This window comes from Cyrtonyx montezumae, unplaced genomic scaffold (assembly GCF_038088225.1).
Source record: "Cyrtonyx montezumae isolate F1298 unplaced genomic scaffold, pur_monq_1.0 scaffold_17, whole genome shotgun sequence".
NCBI classification, from domain to species: domain Eukaryota; kingdom Metazoa; phylum Chordata; class Aves; order Galliformes; family Odontophoridae; genus Cyrtonyx; species Cyrtonyx montezumae.
This window is the reverse complement of record NW_027071903.1, coordinates 6519548-6532906: the sequence shown is the minus strand read 5'-3', so window position 1 is coordinate 6532906 and position 13359 is coordinate 6519548.

Here is a 13359-nt window from a genome sequence, read left to right as displayed (position 1 = left end):
TGAAAAATGAAACTAATTTCTTTTCACCCTGGATGGCTTTCACCTCTTGCCAGCAGCATTAACATAGAATATGGATGTTAATAATGAGGATAGTAGGAACTGGAAGTGTTTTAAGATAAAGGCTGACTTTTTAATGTTGTTCATGTGTAGTGTAGCATGCCATATAATTAATGGAACTCTTTTTTTTTTTTTCTACCCATTCAAAACGTGTACTTCTCCACACAGAACTGCAGCTCTGAAGATATATAGGGCAACATTCAGTTTTCCTGCATTCTCTCTAATCTCAGATCATTAAGTACTTTGGATGAAATTCTAGTAATGCACTTTCTTTTCATTTTCTAAGGTTTGCTACTTTTCAAATATAATACAGGGTAAACTCTTAGGATGCCCTGTGCAGTCAACACCTTATAACAAAGAGATTGATTGACAAAGTATTAATCTTTAGCAAAACCTACAATCTCATAGTGTTGCTGGCCAGAGAAAAAAAAACACACACATTCTCTTCACAGTTAGATTCCACAGGCAAACTAAGATTAATAACCAGCAAGTCTTCTCTTTGGCCCTCAGTTATCACCCTTGCTTCACCTCCCAGAACATCCAGGGAAGCCTACAAACCAGCTGAATCAATTATTTAACCTTTTGTTTCTTCTAATCAAAGAATATATGTAGTTGGACAGATTTAAAAGTGGTACCTCTGTGATTACTTTGGAAGATTTTTTTCTTAATGATTATAACCTTGTTGCTATGTCTTACATTCACCTAACATATTTTGAGACTCGAGTTATTATAAGTATGTTTTAAAGCACTTGAAGTATTGCCCTTTCTAGAATAGAAAAAGCAAAAACTTTAATTCGTGACAATGGAGGACAGGCAAGATAAAACAAATAAAAATTGGAAAAAAAAATCAGTTATTGACTAATATAAACATGTTGCAAACACAAGTACCAAATCTCAAGACAGCTAGTGTTGCAGTACCAACAACAGGGCAAATCTTCTAGAAGTCAGCTATGAGCTTCAGGTAAAAACACTTTCTCTCAATTACATTAAAAGAAAAAAACAAAAGAATGTATGTAAATGTATGTATGTGATGACATTTCCATTAGCAGTACAGATTGATTGGAAAAATGCTTTTTCTAATCATTCACAACAAAGGAAGAGTCCAAACCAGAATTCACAATCAGCTTAAAGAATAATTGGCTAATGACTGGTTATCTGCATAGGAACAATATGCTGCTTGAAAGAACAAGATGAGCAGCCGTAGGATTATCACAGCGACAGTGACTGTATCCAGCTATGAGCTGTTGAAAAAATCTCTGAAAGCGTGAAGAGTTTTGTAGAGAGGAACTGCAGACATCCAGCACCAATTGAGAGAAAGAGTTAAGTAATTTTGTTCCAAATGCACTTCCCACATAGCAGCAGCCAAAGGATGCAACATCCCCTAAGAGAACAGATAAGTTTATGGAGACCACCCCCAATAAAAGGAAGGCTGCAGATAAACATGCTCGCTTTCTTAACATACTGCAGCAGGATGAAAGACAGGGAATGTAGAGCAGTCAACTACACTGTGAAGATGTTACCTATAAAATAGTATACTAACACTGAGTTATGAAGGTTATAAATGAAGAAAAAAGAATTGGTTGCTGCTTTTAAATAAATAAGCAAGTGGATACTTATGTAGGGTAAAACCAATTGGTTTCTGCTTTGCAATGATTCATGGCTATGAACACACATACAGAGCCACATGCACAACAATGACAATGCCTGTGGCATGGAGGAACACAACCTCTGCTCCCAAAAACATTTTCTCTTTGTCTATTGCTTCCTGTAAGAGATACAGAATGATGATTTGCCATGTCTTGCATCGTGGTTTAATACACATAGAAATATCTTAAGGTCCTCAGTTAACAAAAATAGTCACAGCTACAAATTAGTAATTTTTATTTATTAAACTTCAAAAGGCTCTTGATGCTATAGGGACTTTATTCTGTACACTTAAGGAAAAGAAACTTCGGAAGCATATAAGCACAAATTCCTCATATTTGCAGAAGAATCCACTCCAAGACATCAAGAACTGGGAAAGCCTTTTGTTTAAATGCTATATTATAAAGGAGAAATTGTGATTTCAATCTCAGGAATGAGAAAAGACCCTCTTGAAGTTTTTTGGTTAGACATGATTTGTCCTAGTCCTCCACCAGTCTAAGACAAAGGAAGAACAGAGCAAAAAGTGAAGAATGATGGGAGAGAGCACAGATTGCTCTCCAGAGAACAGTTAGGTTTGTATGACTGCCAGCAATTCTTAACAGGTATGGCAGGGCCCACCCCATCATTTTGGAAATGTCCTTTACAAAGTACCCTAAGTGACCACAGTTTGCAAATACTTGCAAGCACAGTTTGCTTTCTGAAACAACATATACAGCTAGCTCATAACTGAGCAAAGCCCAGCAAGACTGTCAGCAGTGGGTCAGTATCTTGGGTAGATTGGGCTTAAGGGCAGGTACCGTGGCACAGCTGGAGCTTTGTGACGGGCTGTAGGAGACATTTATTTCTTCTGACACTGTAACTTACTGTGTCAGTCTCAATGTTATCTGGGTCACCGCTGCAAGTTTATGTGGCAACAACAGCAGCTCTGCTGGCAGGCTTCCCTTCAGTACCTCCCACAACATAAAATAGCATTCAGTCCTGATCATCAGAAAACTTAGGTTACAAACATAATACAGACAAAACTTTAGTCCAGGTTCCAGAAGAGAAGAGAATTCTAAGTGAGCAGCAGTGTAATTAAACTGTGTTCTGGCTGTCAGACATCCAGCAGAGTGGATTATGCTGCAGCTGCTATTCCATCTTTGACAATAAACTTAGTATATATACTCGTCCTTTCCCCTCTCCCTTGATTTACCATATAAACAGCAGCAGAACGAACATATATCTTAACCTTCCCCTTCCTGCAGCCCCACGCAGGTTGTGTGGGTGCTGCTGTCTGTAAATCTGCAGCAGAGCCACAAGGCCTGGAGAGCCGGAGGGATGCGGTGCTCCTGTGCCGTTTCCATGGCACTGCCAAGGCCTCGGGGCTGAAGCACTGCTGTCTGCCTTCTCCCGCCCAGCTTGCAGAGAGAGAATAAACGTGCTTTCTCAGGGCTACATGGTTATTGTCTTTTTCCTTCAGAGCTCTCTCAACACATCATTTGCATTGTGTTTGCTTTTCCTCCACATTTTGACTGTCATTAATTAGGCTAGCACTTTATGGAACCAATAACATTTAGGGCTTACCCAATAGAGTAGACACAGAGCAGAAGGGGGTCCCTGTCTACGATGCTGCCACGCTAGCACACTGCACACACCACCATGATACTAGAAAAAGCTCAAGTCTCATTTTTTTTTCTCATGTTTTTTTTTTCCTTCCCCCACAGGAAAGTACAAAAATTAGGTGCACAAAATAATTAAAAAACAAAACAAACAAACAAAAAAAAAACACCATAAACCATCTGAAAATTACACTCCATATTTTTGGATTTTTATTGTTTTTCATTTAATAAATTTCTGGGTATGCTTCAGGTTTCTGTCATTTATTTTTTTCATTATTATTACTTTTATTTTTTAGATAGAGGAACATTGCATGACTTAGAGAAAAGACCAGGAGTTGCTAATCAGGTCATTACAAGCAAGCCTGTGAAAGCACAGCCATCAACATTTCACCTGATGACCTTCACCTTCCCTGCTTCCCTTAGGGGAAAAAATATATATCCAACAAGCAAAAAATATAATCTTTCAAGTAAAAGAAGCCCAAAACTTGGGAGAGGAAATAAACACGTATGTGGAAGAGTGACCTCCTGCCCTGCACTCTGGGATGACATTAGAATTGGAATAAAATCTCTGTGTCCAGACCTAGGTGTGATTAATACAAGGTTCAGAGGCAGAGAGAAGGAACATATTTGAGAAGAATATTAGCTGCTCTTTCGTCTGAACCTTTCTTCTTTTCAAAATTTTACCTTAGAAGGAAAAGGGAAAAAAAGTCACCAAAAATCTTTGTCATTCCTTTGTCTTTCTTACAACAAGCTGTCACTTCTAGATACAGGAAAAGTACCACCATGTGGCTGGAAAGAAGAAATGGGACACAACTTTTTCTTTCATTCGATTTGAGGCAAGATTAAAGTAATAAAGAACTAAGAAGAGTGAAGGAAAATAGAATTTCTCAAATAAGCAGAGGCAATGTAATTTTAGTATGACATTCCATGAAGCAACAGTGGCATCCAGTGGTATATTTCCATAAGTAAGTTTTATATCCAACTTTCACTCACTTTTTACTTCTGTGCAAAAATTTCCACAAAAGATTTTCAAGGAACCATTCCCTTACTCTTCCTCTCCCCTCAACATATGCTACCAGTGGTGCCACCATACACCCACAGTCACCAGTACCATTAATGGAGACCAAGATGCAGAAGTGCTAATTGTCAGCTTGTTCAAAGGCCACACATCTTACTTGCACATTCAGAAATGTAAAATTGTTACAGGGGAGCCTATGCTGTTTGCATGAAGTTGTAATGTTGATGCAAATGTATTTTGAATTATTTTCAGGAGATACAAAGGACATTTTTCTCCTTGTGTCCACAAGAGAGCAGCAAGTACTACGCTGTATTGTTCCCCTCTTCAAATCCACACCACATTCATTTCTCTCCAGAGTAATACACTTAGTGACATTAGATATCAAAGTGAAAATAATATTAAATAGATACTTTGGGCAAATAAAATCGTAAGAGTACAACATACAAGTCTGTAAAGTGAATCTATGACACATTTTCAAACCTAGGTCACATTTGCCATAAAAAAGCACCTTGTGCCAGCACAAATTCAGTACCATCACCAGATAATGTCTTGGTAAGAAGCTTTGACTCTTTAGAAAGAACTGAAAACAAAACTTTTCAGTCCTGCTCTCACGTCAATCAAAACAACTGGCTTGAATTTTAGGTTACATCCAGAGAGCTCTTTTAAAATAATCTGGGTTCAGATTCACTAAACCTTGTATGACTCGTTTAGGTCATCAACATCAACAGTTACACTAGTGTAACTGCTCCTTTTTGTCTATATACTCCCACAGTAATCTTCCGAAGCTTTTGACTGATATAACGAGGGTTCCCTGAGGGAAAGCAGAAGCCTTTCACCCTAAGATAAAACATAAACAAAGCATCTCAAGCTTGGCCTACATCCATTCTTTGTACAACAGTAACTGAGTTTAACTGATTTTAATTGATGTGGTTCCACAAGTATGAGAATGCATATACACTCTATGCCAAATACACACAAAAGAAATCAAATGACAAAGAGGTAGACTGGGGAGGAACAGCTCAACTCTGAACTAAACTAAACAGTGTAGAGTATACCAGCAACCTCTTCACCTGAGTCCTCAAACTCACTTAAAATATCAAGAACTCCGACTAATGGAAGCTCCACTTCATTTCTGCTATTGCAGCAGAACAATTCACTCTTTAGAATAAAGAATATATTTTACTCATCAGGGCACAAAAACGTCACAGTTCGTATATACCATACAAACTGTGACTCTGCCAAATGGGTTACCTGAAGGAACAAGTTATTCAGTCACGCTGATGTCATGTGCCCAGTGTGCCTGAACAAGAAGAGACACTTAATTGTTGCCACAGTTCCAGTTGGAAATGGAAAGCTGAAATACTAGGATTGTAGTTTTAGATATTTACTATCTGTTTTCCCTCCCATAACTGGCCAGTTCCCAAGAAGCATTATTTCTGAGTGAGCAGGCAAAAACTTGCAGATGGAGTTTGCCCCCCTAAAGCATAGAAAAGTCTCTGCCAATAGCGATACACAACTCTGACATCATATTGTCCTAGGAAACGATATGCAAACATTAAAAGAGAAGAAAAAATGCATGAGAACAAGACTATCCAAAGGCAGCAGGACCTGTGCTTAAGTAGAAAATCCCAGATGAATGGGGGTTGGGTTATGCACTGGAGGTAAGACTGAAATACAGAGAAGAATTGCGTTTGGTCTTGTAACTTTCAGTAACAAAGTCATAACACAGAAGAATCTCCAACCGACACAGAATGATCAATGCCGTACGGCATAGCCAGCATCTCCCACACAACCGAACAAGGCTAGGTAGTCAAATATGGTCCAGCTAATTTGAGACAGGTAAATTAAAGTACTACAAAATCTCAGTAAACTGATTTTAAAAAGTGCTAGGATGTTATCTGTGCAGTTATGATTATGATTATTTTTAAAGAAATTAAATCACTCAGGTTGTCTAAGGTAGTTAAGTGCATTGCATGTGAATTTATTTTTTTGGTACATATATTTTCAAACAACACACAATGCACTTTCGTTATCCTTCTCTTCCTCCTTAAAAAAATATGGAGGTTATCATTCACAGATCTCTTGCTCCTGTTACTATCTTTCCACCAGATGTCACACTTCTCCTTTGTTTCCTGCCCACGCCTTTACCTGTTAACCTCAAACCCTATTGGATACCCTTATACATAGATATATTTGTTTCTTTATGGACTACTTTCCACCACAGTTCCTTAACAAAACATCAGTCTCTCAGCTTGACTGGAAGTAAAACCACTGCAGTTAAGCAGCAGAACACGTTACTTTGCATAACTGATTTCCAGTCTTTATTTAAATAGTAGTGCTCATGCTGTCACACCAAGAACAAAAAGCATTATTCTTACAGGCTAAAAATACACATTGTTACACATCAACAGGTTATTTAAGGAGAAAAGAATCTCTTTCCCAATGTCATGTTTTTAAAGTATCACTTCTTGGAGCTTTTATTTTCAAGTATGTCATTAACTTACTCCAGAGGAAAAAAAAATGCATTCATATTGGTTAAATGCACACAAAAGGAACATTATTTTCAAGCACAGATGCCTAAGTCCCAGATCTCTAAATCCTAAATAAATGCTTTACGATATGATTTAACACATAAAATAAAATGAGTAATGTTTTAAATATCCCTTATTTTAAATATATAAATTTTGGCCCAACACCATTATCTTTTGATACGTCCTATAGTTTGTTTTACTTGAGAACTGTTTCTGAACTACTGTGCCAGGACTAACTCATTATCATGAGCCATCTCTAGAGTCTGCAGTCAGCCTTCTTCTGTTTTGATAAAATACAATCTTAACCTATTATTCTAGAATAATAATCTGTAGAAAGCTAATTTCAAATACAGCATTACCTCAGCTTCAGAGTGTGCCATCATACTAGCTGCAATAGTTTAGCTTATAAAATTGTGCAATTTCTTTCCTGTCTCTTGACAATGACCTATTTTTAGACACACATCACACTGAGTGAGTATGTCACTTGATAGAATACCATCCTGAAGATTCAAGTCTGTCATAAATAAATATGTAAGACAAACTGGTACATACAAGTTGCCTCTGAGACCTGCTTTCAAGTCCATTCCAGAATGCACTGAATGAAAATCATTTCAAATGAATGTCTGCTGGTCTCTGCCATGTTTCTTCTCTAAGAATTGCACATCACAAAACAGCTGAGCATTTCCAAACAGACAGCTCTAAGAAGGTACAGAAGGAGGAAGAGAGAAAGGAAACCTTCTGCAAACCAGGTGGCAATCCTTTCCCACCCCTTTTCCCTCCCTGCCTCTCAGAAGGGAAATCATCTATTGGGATTTGGTCACTGCTTCTCCTGTTAACTCTGCGGAAGACAGAAATTTCCACCTTATCAAAACAAACAAGCATAAAAAGAACATCAACAGCAAGACAACAGTTGGGGTTTTGGTGATGGATTTTCGTTGTCGTTGGCTTTGCTTTTTTTATTTTATTTTTATTTTTAACTCCACCTAGCAAATATTGCCTAGCAACAATGGGAGAACCCTCCTAACAAAATGAATCATGCAGGTATTGGCTGTTTATTCCTATGAAGGGCTGTGTTTCCACCCTGTCAAATGACATCAAGGCCACGTTGCCAGAGGCACTGGGAGTTTTGACCTCTAAAAGGCAATTTTCTCACTGTCTGCTCAGAAACGTAACATTTTTCATATTGAAGGCTTTTATATCATATCTTGTAGGTTTTAGATCTATAAATAACATACTAAAAACCTCTAACACAATAAAGCCACAGCTACTGTTTTGCAATTAACACTGTAAATATGAAATATCACAAAGTTAGCACTCTATTAGCATTACTATCAGGCACAGGAAAAAAAAGCAAAAAAGAAACAAAAAATCCATTAAATTGCATGACAAAGTTTACTGTAGATGAACAGAGGTCAGGATTTGGTTCATATGCATTCTAAATTTGAGCAAATAAATATCCACTGAATTACCAGATATCCCTGTAAGCAGGGAAGACAGAAGCCAATTGTAAGTAATAGCTCCATTAAGCAATCAAGGGAAGAATTACAATGAAATGTTTTAAGCTAAATATGGACAAGGCTTCACAACAACAATGCTAATAGAAGAGCTAGGAGCTACTATTTACATGGATGTAGCAAGCACACTGTAATCCCTACTGTAAAGGGACTCATGTGGGTTCTTCTCCCCTCCCCCAATGAATTCTCATTAAAAGCTCCTGTGTTTTAACCAGAATAGCTCTGCTGAGAACAGTGAGCTGTGAGCTTTGGTCCTCCAATTATTGTTTTCCAAATAGCTCCACAAATAATCAAGTATTCCTTTATGCAGCTTGTGACAACTCAATCTGTCTAGTAAACTGTTAACTACAGTCCTGTATATCTACATTGAGCCAATATTTTGTTTCTCAAGCTGAGAGCAGATGAAAAAATATGAGTCCTACCACACCACAAGTGTTATTCTCAGCAAACTCCACTGCTAAACACCATTAGGTCTTTGTTTGCTTGTTTTTGGCCATGTTAAAACAATCATCAAATCTGTAAGAGGATCAGCGCTGGCAAGCCTGATAAAGGCAGGAGGTTGTCCCTGAGAACATAAGCATTTTCACAGAACTATTCTATCCTGACACCGCCAACCTTTTCCATAAAATTATTCCACGCAGCCTACAGAGTAAGCTATCAAGATACACTTCTGGTGATTATGTCAGACAGATTTTTGTTAAAACAAGCCACTGAAGTAGATAGCCAAGAAACTCGGTTCCCAAGTACAAAAATGCACCTTCACAGTCAGAGAGAACCTTCATTGTAAGCATTTGTGAAATAAAACAGAAGCACTCCACTAGCTGGGGTCTGGGTTTGTTTGTTTGTTTTTAACATTTGCTGTTCTCTGAAGAATAGAAAGTAATCTTGCATGATTCAACAAACTTTCCTTCAAAAGTAAGATCAGAAAAGATCGTGCTTTGCATCTGTCACGGTTTGCAGGACAGTTTGACCCGGTACTGTGACAATTTAGGCAGGGGACCCACGGGCCCACACCCCGGGGAAGGGGAAGGGGGAAAAGGGAAAAGGAGAAGGGAGATGGGCCTAGGAACAAAACAGCGGCAACGATCTGAGGAGGAAAGCTATTTTACTAAATAGATATCAGAAAGGAAAAATAACACAATATAATATAATATAATTGGAATTGAGGCAAATGAATCAAATAAAATGAGCGAGAGAGAGAGTGTCCGATAAACCGAAGGCCTTACGCTAACGCTGAAGGCGGACGGCTGCAACAAACACCCACTGCCGAGCTCGGTCCCGAAGGGAAGAGAGAGTCCCGTGACTGCAGACAGTTTTTATCTTTCCCTCTGAGCGTAAACACGTAAGAACGCAAAGCATCGCAAAGTCCTCTGGGGAATGGAGTTCTTCTTCTCTTCTGAGACAGGTATACCTGGAACTATCGATGGTCCACGGAGCTGGAGCATTAACTCTTTAACTCTAAATGCACTACATGATGTTATGATGTGGAATACCAGTACCAAAAATCATAAAACCATGACAGCATCTCAACATCACCTGCAGTTTAGCAAGCTTTCCCAGGTATCAGTACTTACAAAAAGAAGTTTTTACCTATGAACCCAGAAAGGAAAGTTGTTTTTTGTTGCATTTATAGGAGAGATGTAAAAAACCCACAAGATAAAATGGTTTGATTTTTTTTATTAAAGCAAAATATTAAGTGTTTGTTATCCTATTTATGTCTATTCCATTGTTTTCTTATTATTTACACAGAATAGGAATTATCAATGTTTCCTGTCCTAGGAAAGCAGTGTTACTTAATCACTTAATCAAACAACATTTAACTTGCTATTCTGTTACTTTGCATAGGCCACAAAATTGAGAAAAAGCAACCTGCTTTCAGGACCCAAGCACTTAGATTAAACATCTATTTCTGGGAAGACAAGTGTCAGCAGTGTTGGCACACTACTCCTTGACTAAATAAATAAATAAATGAAAATCAACAGTTGAGAAAAGCTTGCTGTGCTTTGCAATGCAGTGTGAAACTGGAGCTTACATGTAGATACATGATATGTAGATGGCTAGATTTATCTAGTCACTACATGTAATGAGTCCAGCCTAGACTACTGCCCTCACATTTAATTTGTCACAAGAGATAAACCAGGGGTAGGAACTGGGTGAACCTTTGAGGAGCCTTCCAACCCAAGTTAGGATGCTATAACCTGCTCCCGTTATCAAACTAAAAACAAATTAATTTACCAATACATAGTTATATATACAGACATATTTACATGTAAAAGGGGAGGCCATTTTAATCAAGTTACTTTGCTTGAGCTACATTTCTGCAAACAATTGAGGCATATGACAATATGTACAAATATGTGTTTAAATGCACTGCTGATGCTAGCCTTATGTATATGTAACATACATACATACAGCTAAAAGATAAGATACTTCAGACTTTTATGTGGGTATTCACAGTTAACAACAGAAAGAAAATAGAACTTCATATGAAATGAAATAAAAATCTAGCTCACGTCACCTTACTTCTGCTGAGGAAGCTTTATCACAGCATGCAGATACCATCCAAGGCTTTGAGGTTGTTATAAACTTGTGCCCCATTACCAAGCACGAGGGCAGGAGCACTGCAGCTATGGGGACCTGCAGCACTCAGCACTGCCACTCACACAGAGGGCCATTCCATCCTTCCAGGGATGGAAGGGATGGGAAGGGCTTCTCCTCTCTAAATGCTAAAAGTGAGTGGTGCCCCACTGGCACGGCCAACACCCTATATCCCACGAAGACGAAGAATGAAGGGAGCAGACAAAGCTCTATAGGTTGGCCAAAATAGTGCTGTGGCTGTATAAACACAACATAGGGTATTTTTTGTGGCAACCACAACAGCAGAGCTTAGTGAAGCACAACTCGGGACCTCTGCAGATTTATAAATAGTTTTTAATTAACTGAACCCTAAACTATACCCTGGTTGCTACAACACCCATGAGAACGCTGCAGCACCGATCGCACTCCGCATGGGCATTAATTAGAAGCACAGCACTTCCTACCTCCCCGAGGACGGCGCTCCCCAGGCGGCTCCAGGACACCTGGGCCGGAGCCACCGCAGCTCACAGCCCCGCACCTGCGCGCCGCAAGCAGCCTTCACCTCAACGGCAGCGGCACGCCCAAACCCCGCACAGCTGCCCGCGCTCAGCGCTCTGTCTGCCAGCGGTCGCACACTGCCGCGCTGTGCCAGGCCGCTACCCGCAGACCTTCCCGGTGCCCCCGGGGCGCTGCACCCCACGCGGCCCTCGCGCCCTCTGGGAGCGGCCGCCGGTTCCCATGGCAACGGCTGTTGGCGGGAAGGCCGGAGCGGGCTGAGGATGGAGCGCGGGACTGAGGCTCAGGGCGTCTTGCACAGAGCCCAGCTCGCCGCCTCCCGGCCCGCGGGGTCCAGCGGGCCCCATGGGGAAAAGGAGCTCGGGGCTGCCCCTTGTCCTGCTCTATTGCACAGCTCTGACGGGATGGGAGGCCCCAGCCCTTTGGCCCCCGTCGCCTGTCCCACACAAACTCTGCCTCCTGCACTACAGATGGAGCCACAGCCTTCGTCCTGCATTATTCATGCTCTCAACGCTGGAAATGAAAATCGATATATATATATATACTCATTTAAAGCTATTTTTTTCAGATCGCTTCGAAATTCAAATTAATTAAGATTAATTAAAAATTAAATAAAAAATAAAAAGCTCTGAAAGTGATTTTTTATTTCACTTACATCTTTAATGTAGCAGCAACTCCAGTGGGGCCGGTATTTTTAGTTTCGTGTGGCACGATGAGAGAAACGGGGACTTGCCATCCCAACATGGTAGCACTGAGGAGCAGGACCACACCAACAGCGGCCTTCAGTTGAAGAAACAAAGGGCAAAATACTTCTCATGAGCCATTATGGGGATGAGGGAGGAATGCTGCTGCCAAGGTGCTGTGTGAGAGCGGCCTCCAGTCCTTTTCCTTCCCCAAAACTGAGCAGATTTCTTACCAGCTCCACAAATACAGAGTGAGGGGGAAGAGGAGCCCCATCCCTGTGGCCCTGCAGTGCGCTGCAGCCATCACCTGGGGTTGCCACTCCTCAGACATGGGGAAGAAGAACCTTTAATCCTCTTGGAAGAACTGCCCTGAATCACAGTGGAAACACCCTGCCATTCTGGGAATACGAACGTAAGATGCTTTTGAAAAGCAAGTAAAAATGTGGCCCACAGGGGAAAAAGGCTGCATTTGAATTTCAGGCCTGTGTCTGAACAGCGAAACTCCTAAAGGCAGCAGATGTAGAAGCAGTATGGGATCCTCTCACAGACCCAAGTTTAATCCCTGCTCGTATCCCTCATCGTTCAACGTCCCCAGCAGAGCTGATGACATGACTCTTGTCAGCAGTCGTGAGCATTGGAGTCCAGGTAAGAAATGGGTTCCCGATGTGCTAGTCAAACACAGAAACCTGGGGAGATGCTTTGCTGCTCCAAATTTCCAGTGTCATCTGAATAATAAACAGGAATTTAGCAGAAAAGCAGCAAAAGGAAGGGACTGGAGGGCTGTGGCTACATAGGTGGGATACATCTGGCAGATGGATGATCCCATTGACCATTTTCATCAGTTCAGTCAATCTATCCTTCTGCAGAATCACCAGTTTCTGGTAGTTTCCCAGCACATAGTTGCTTGCCAACAGCTTACTTGGTCAGGTCGAGAGAATCTTGTGAGGAAAAGCAAGGCTGGTCTCCTGAGTTATGGACAATGCCGTATATTCAGAAACCAGGGATCGATGTGAGACACTGTTTGATGCAAAGACTCCTCAAATACCTTCATTCATCAATGAATATATATATATGTATATATATATATAATCTTTCTGTAAAATAACATAGATCTGAAAACATGCTTGCTCTTCTTTTCCTAAAGAATGTCTTGACAACAGAATACTCAACTGAGTAACACTTCACAAACTTTAAACACACATCAGTTCTTTACATAAAGCA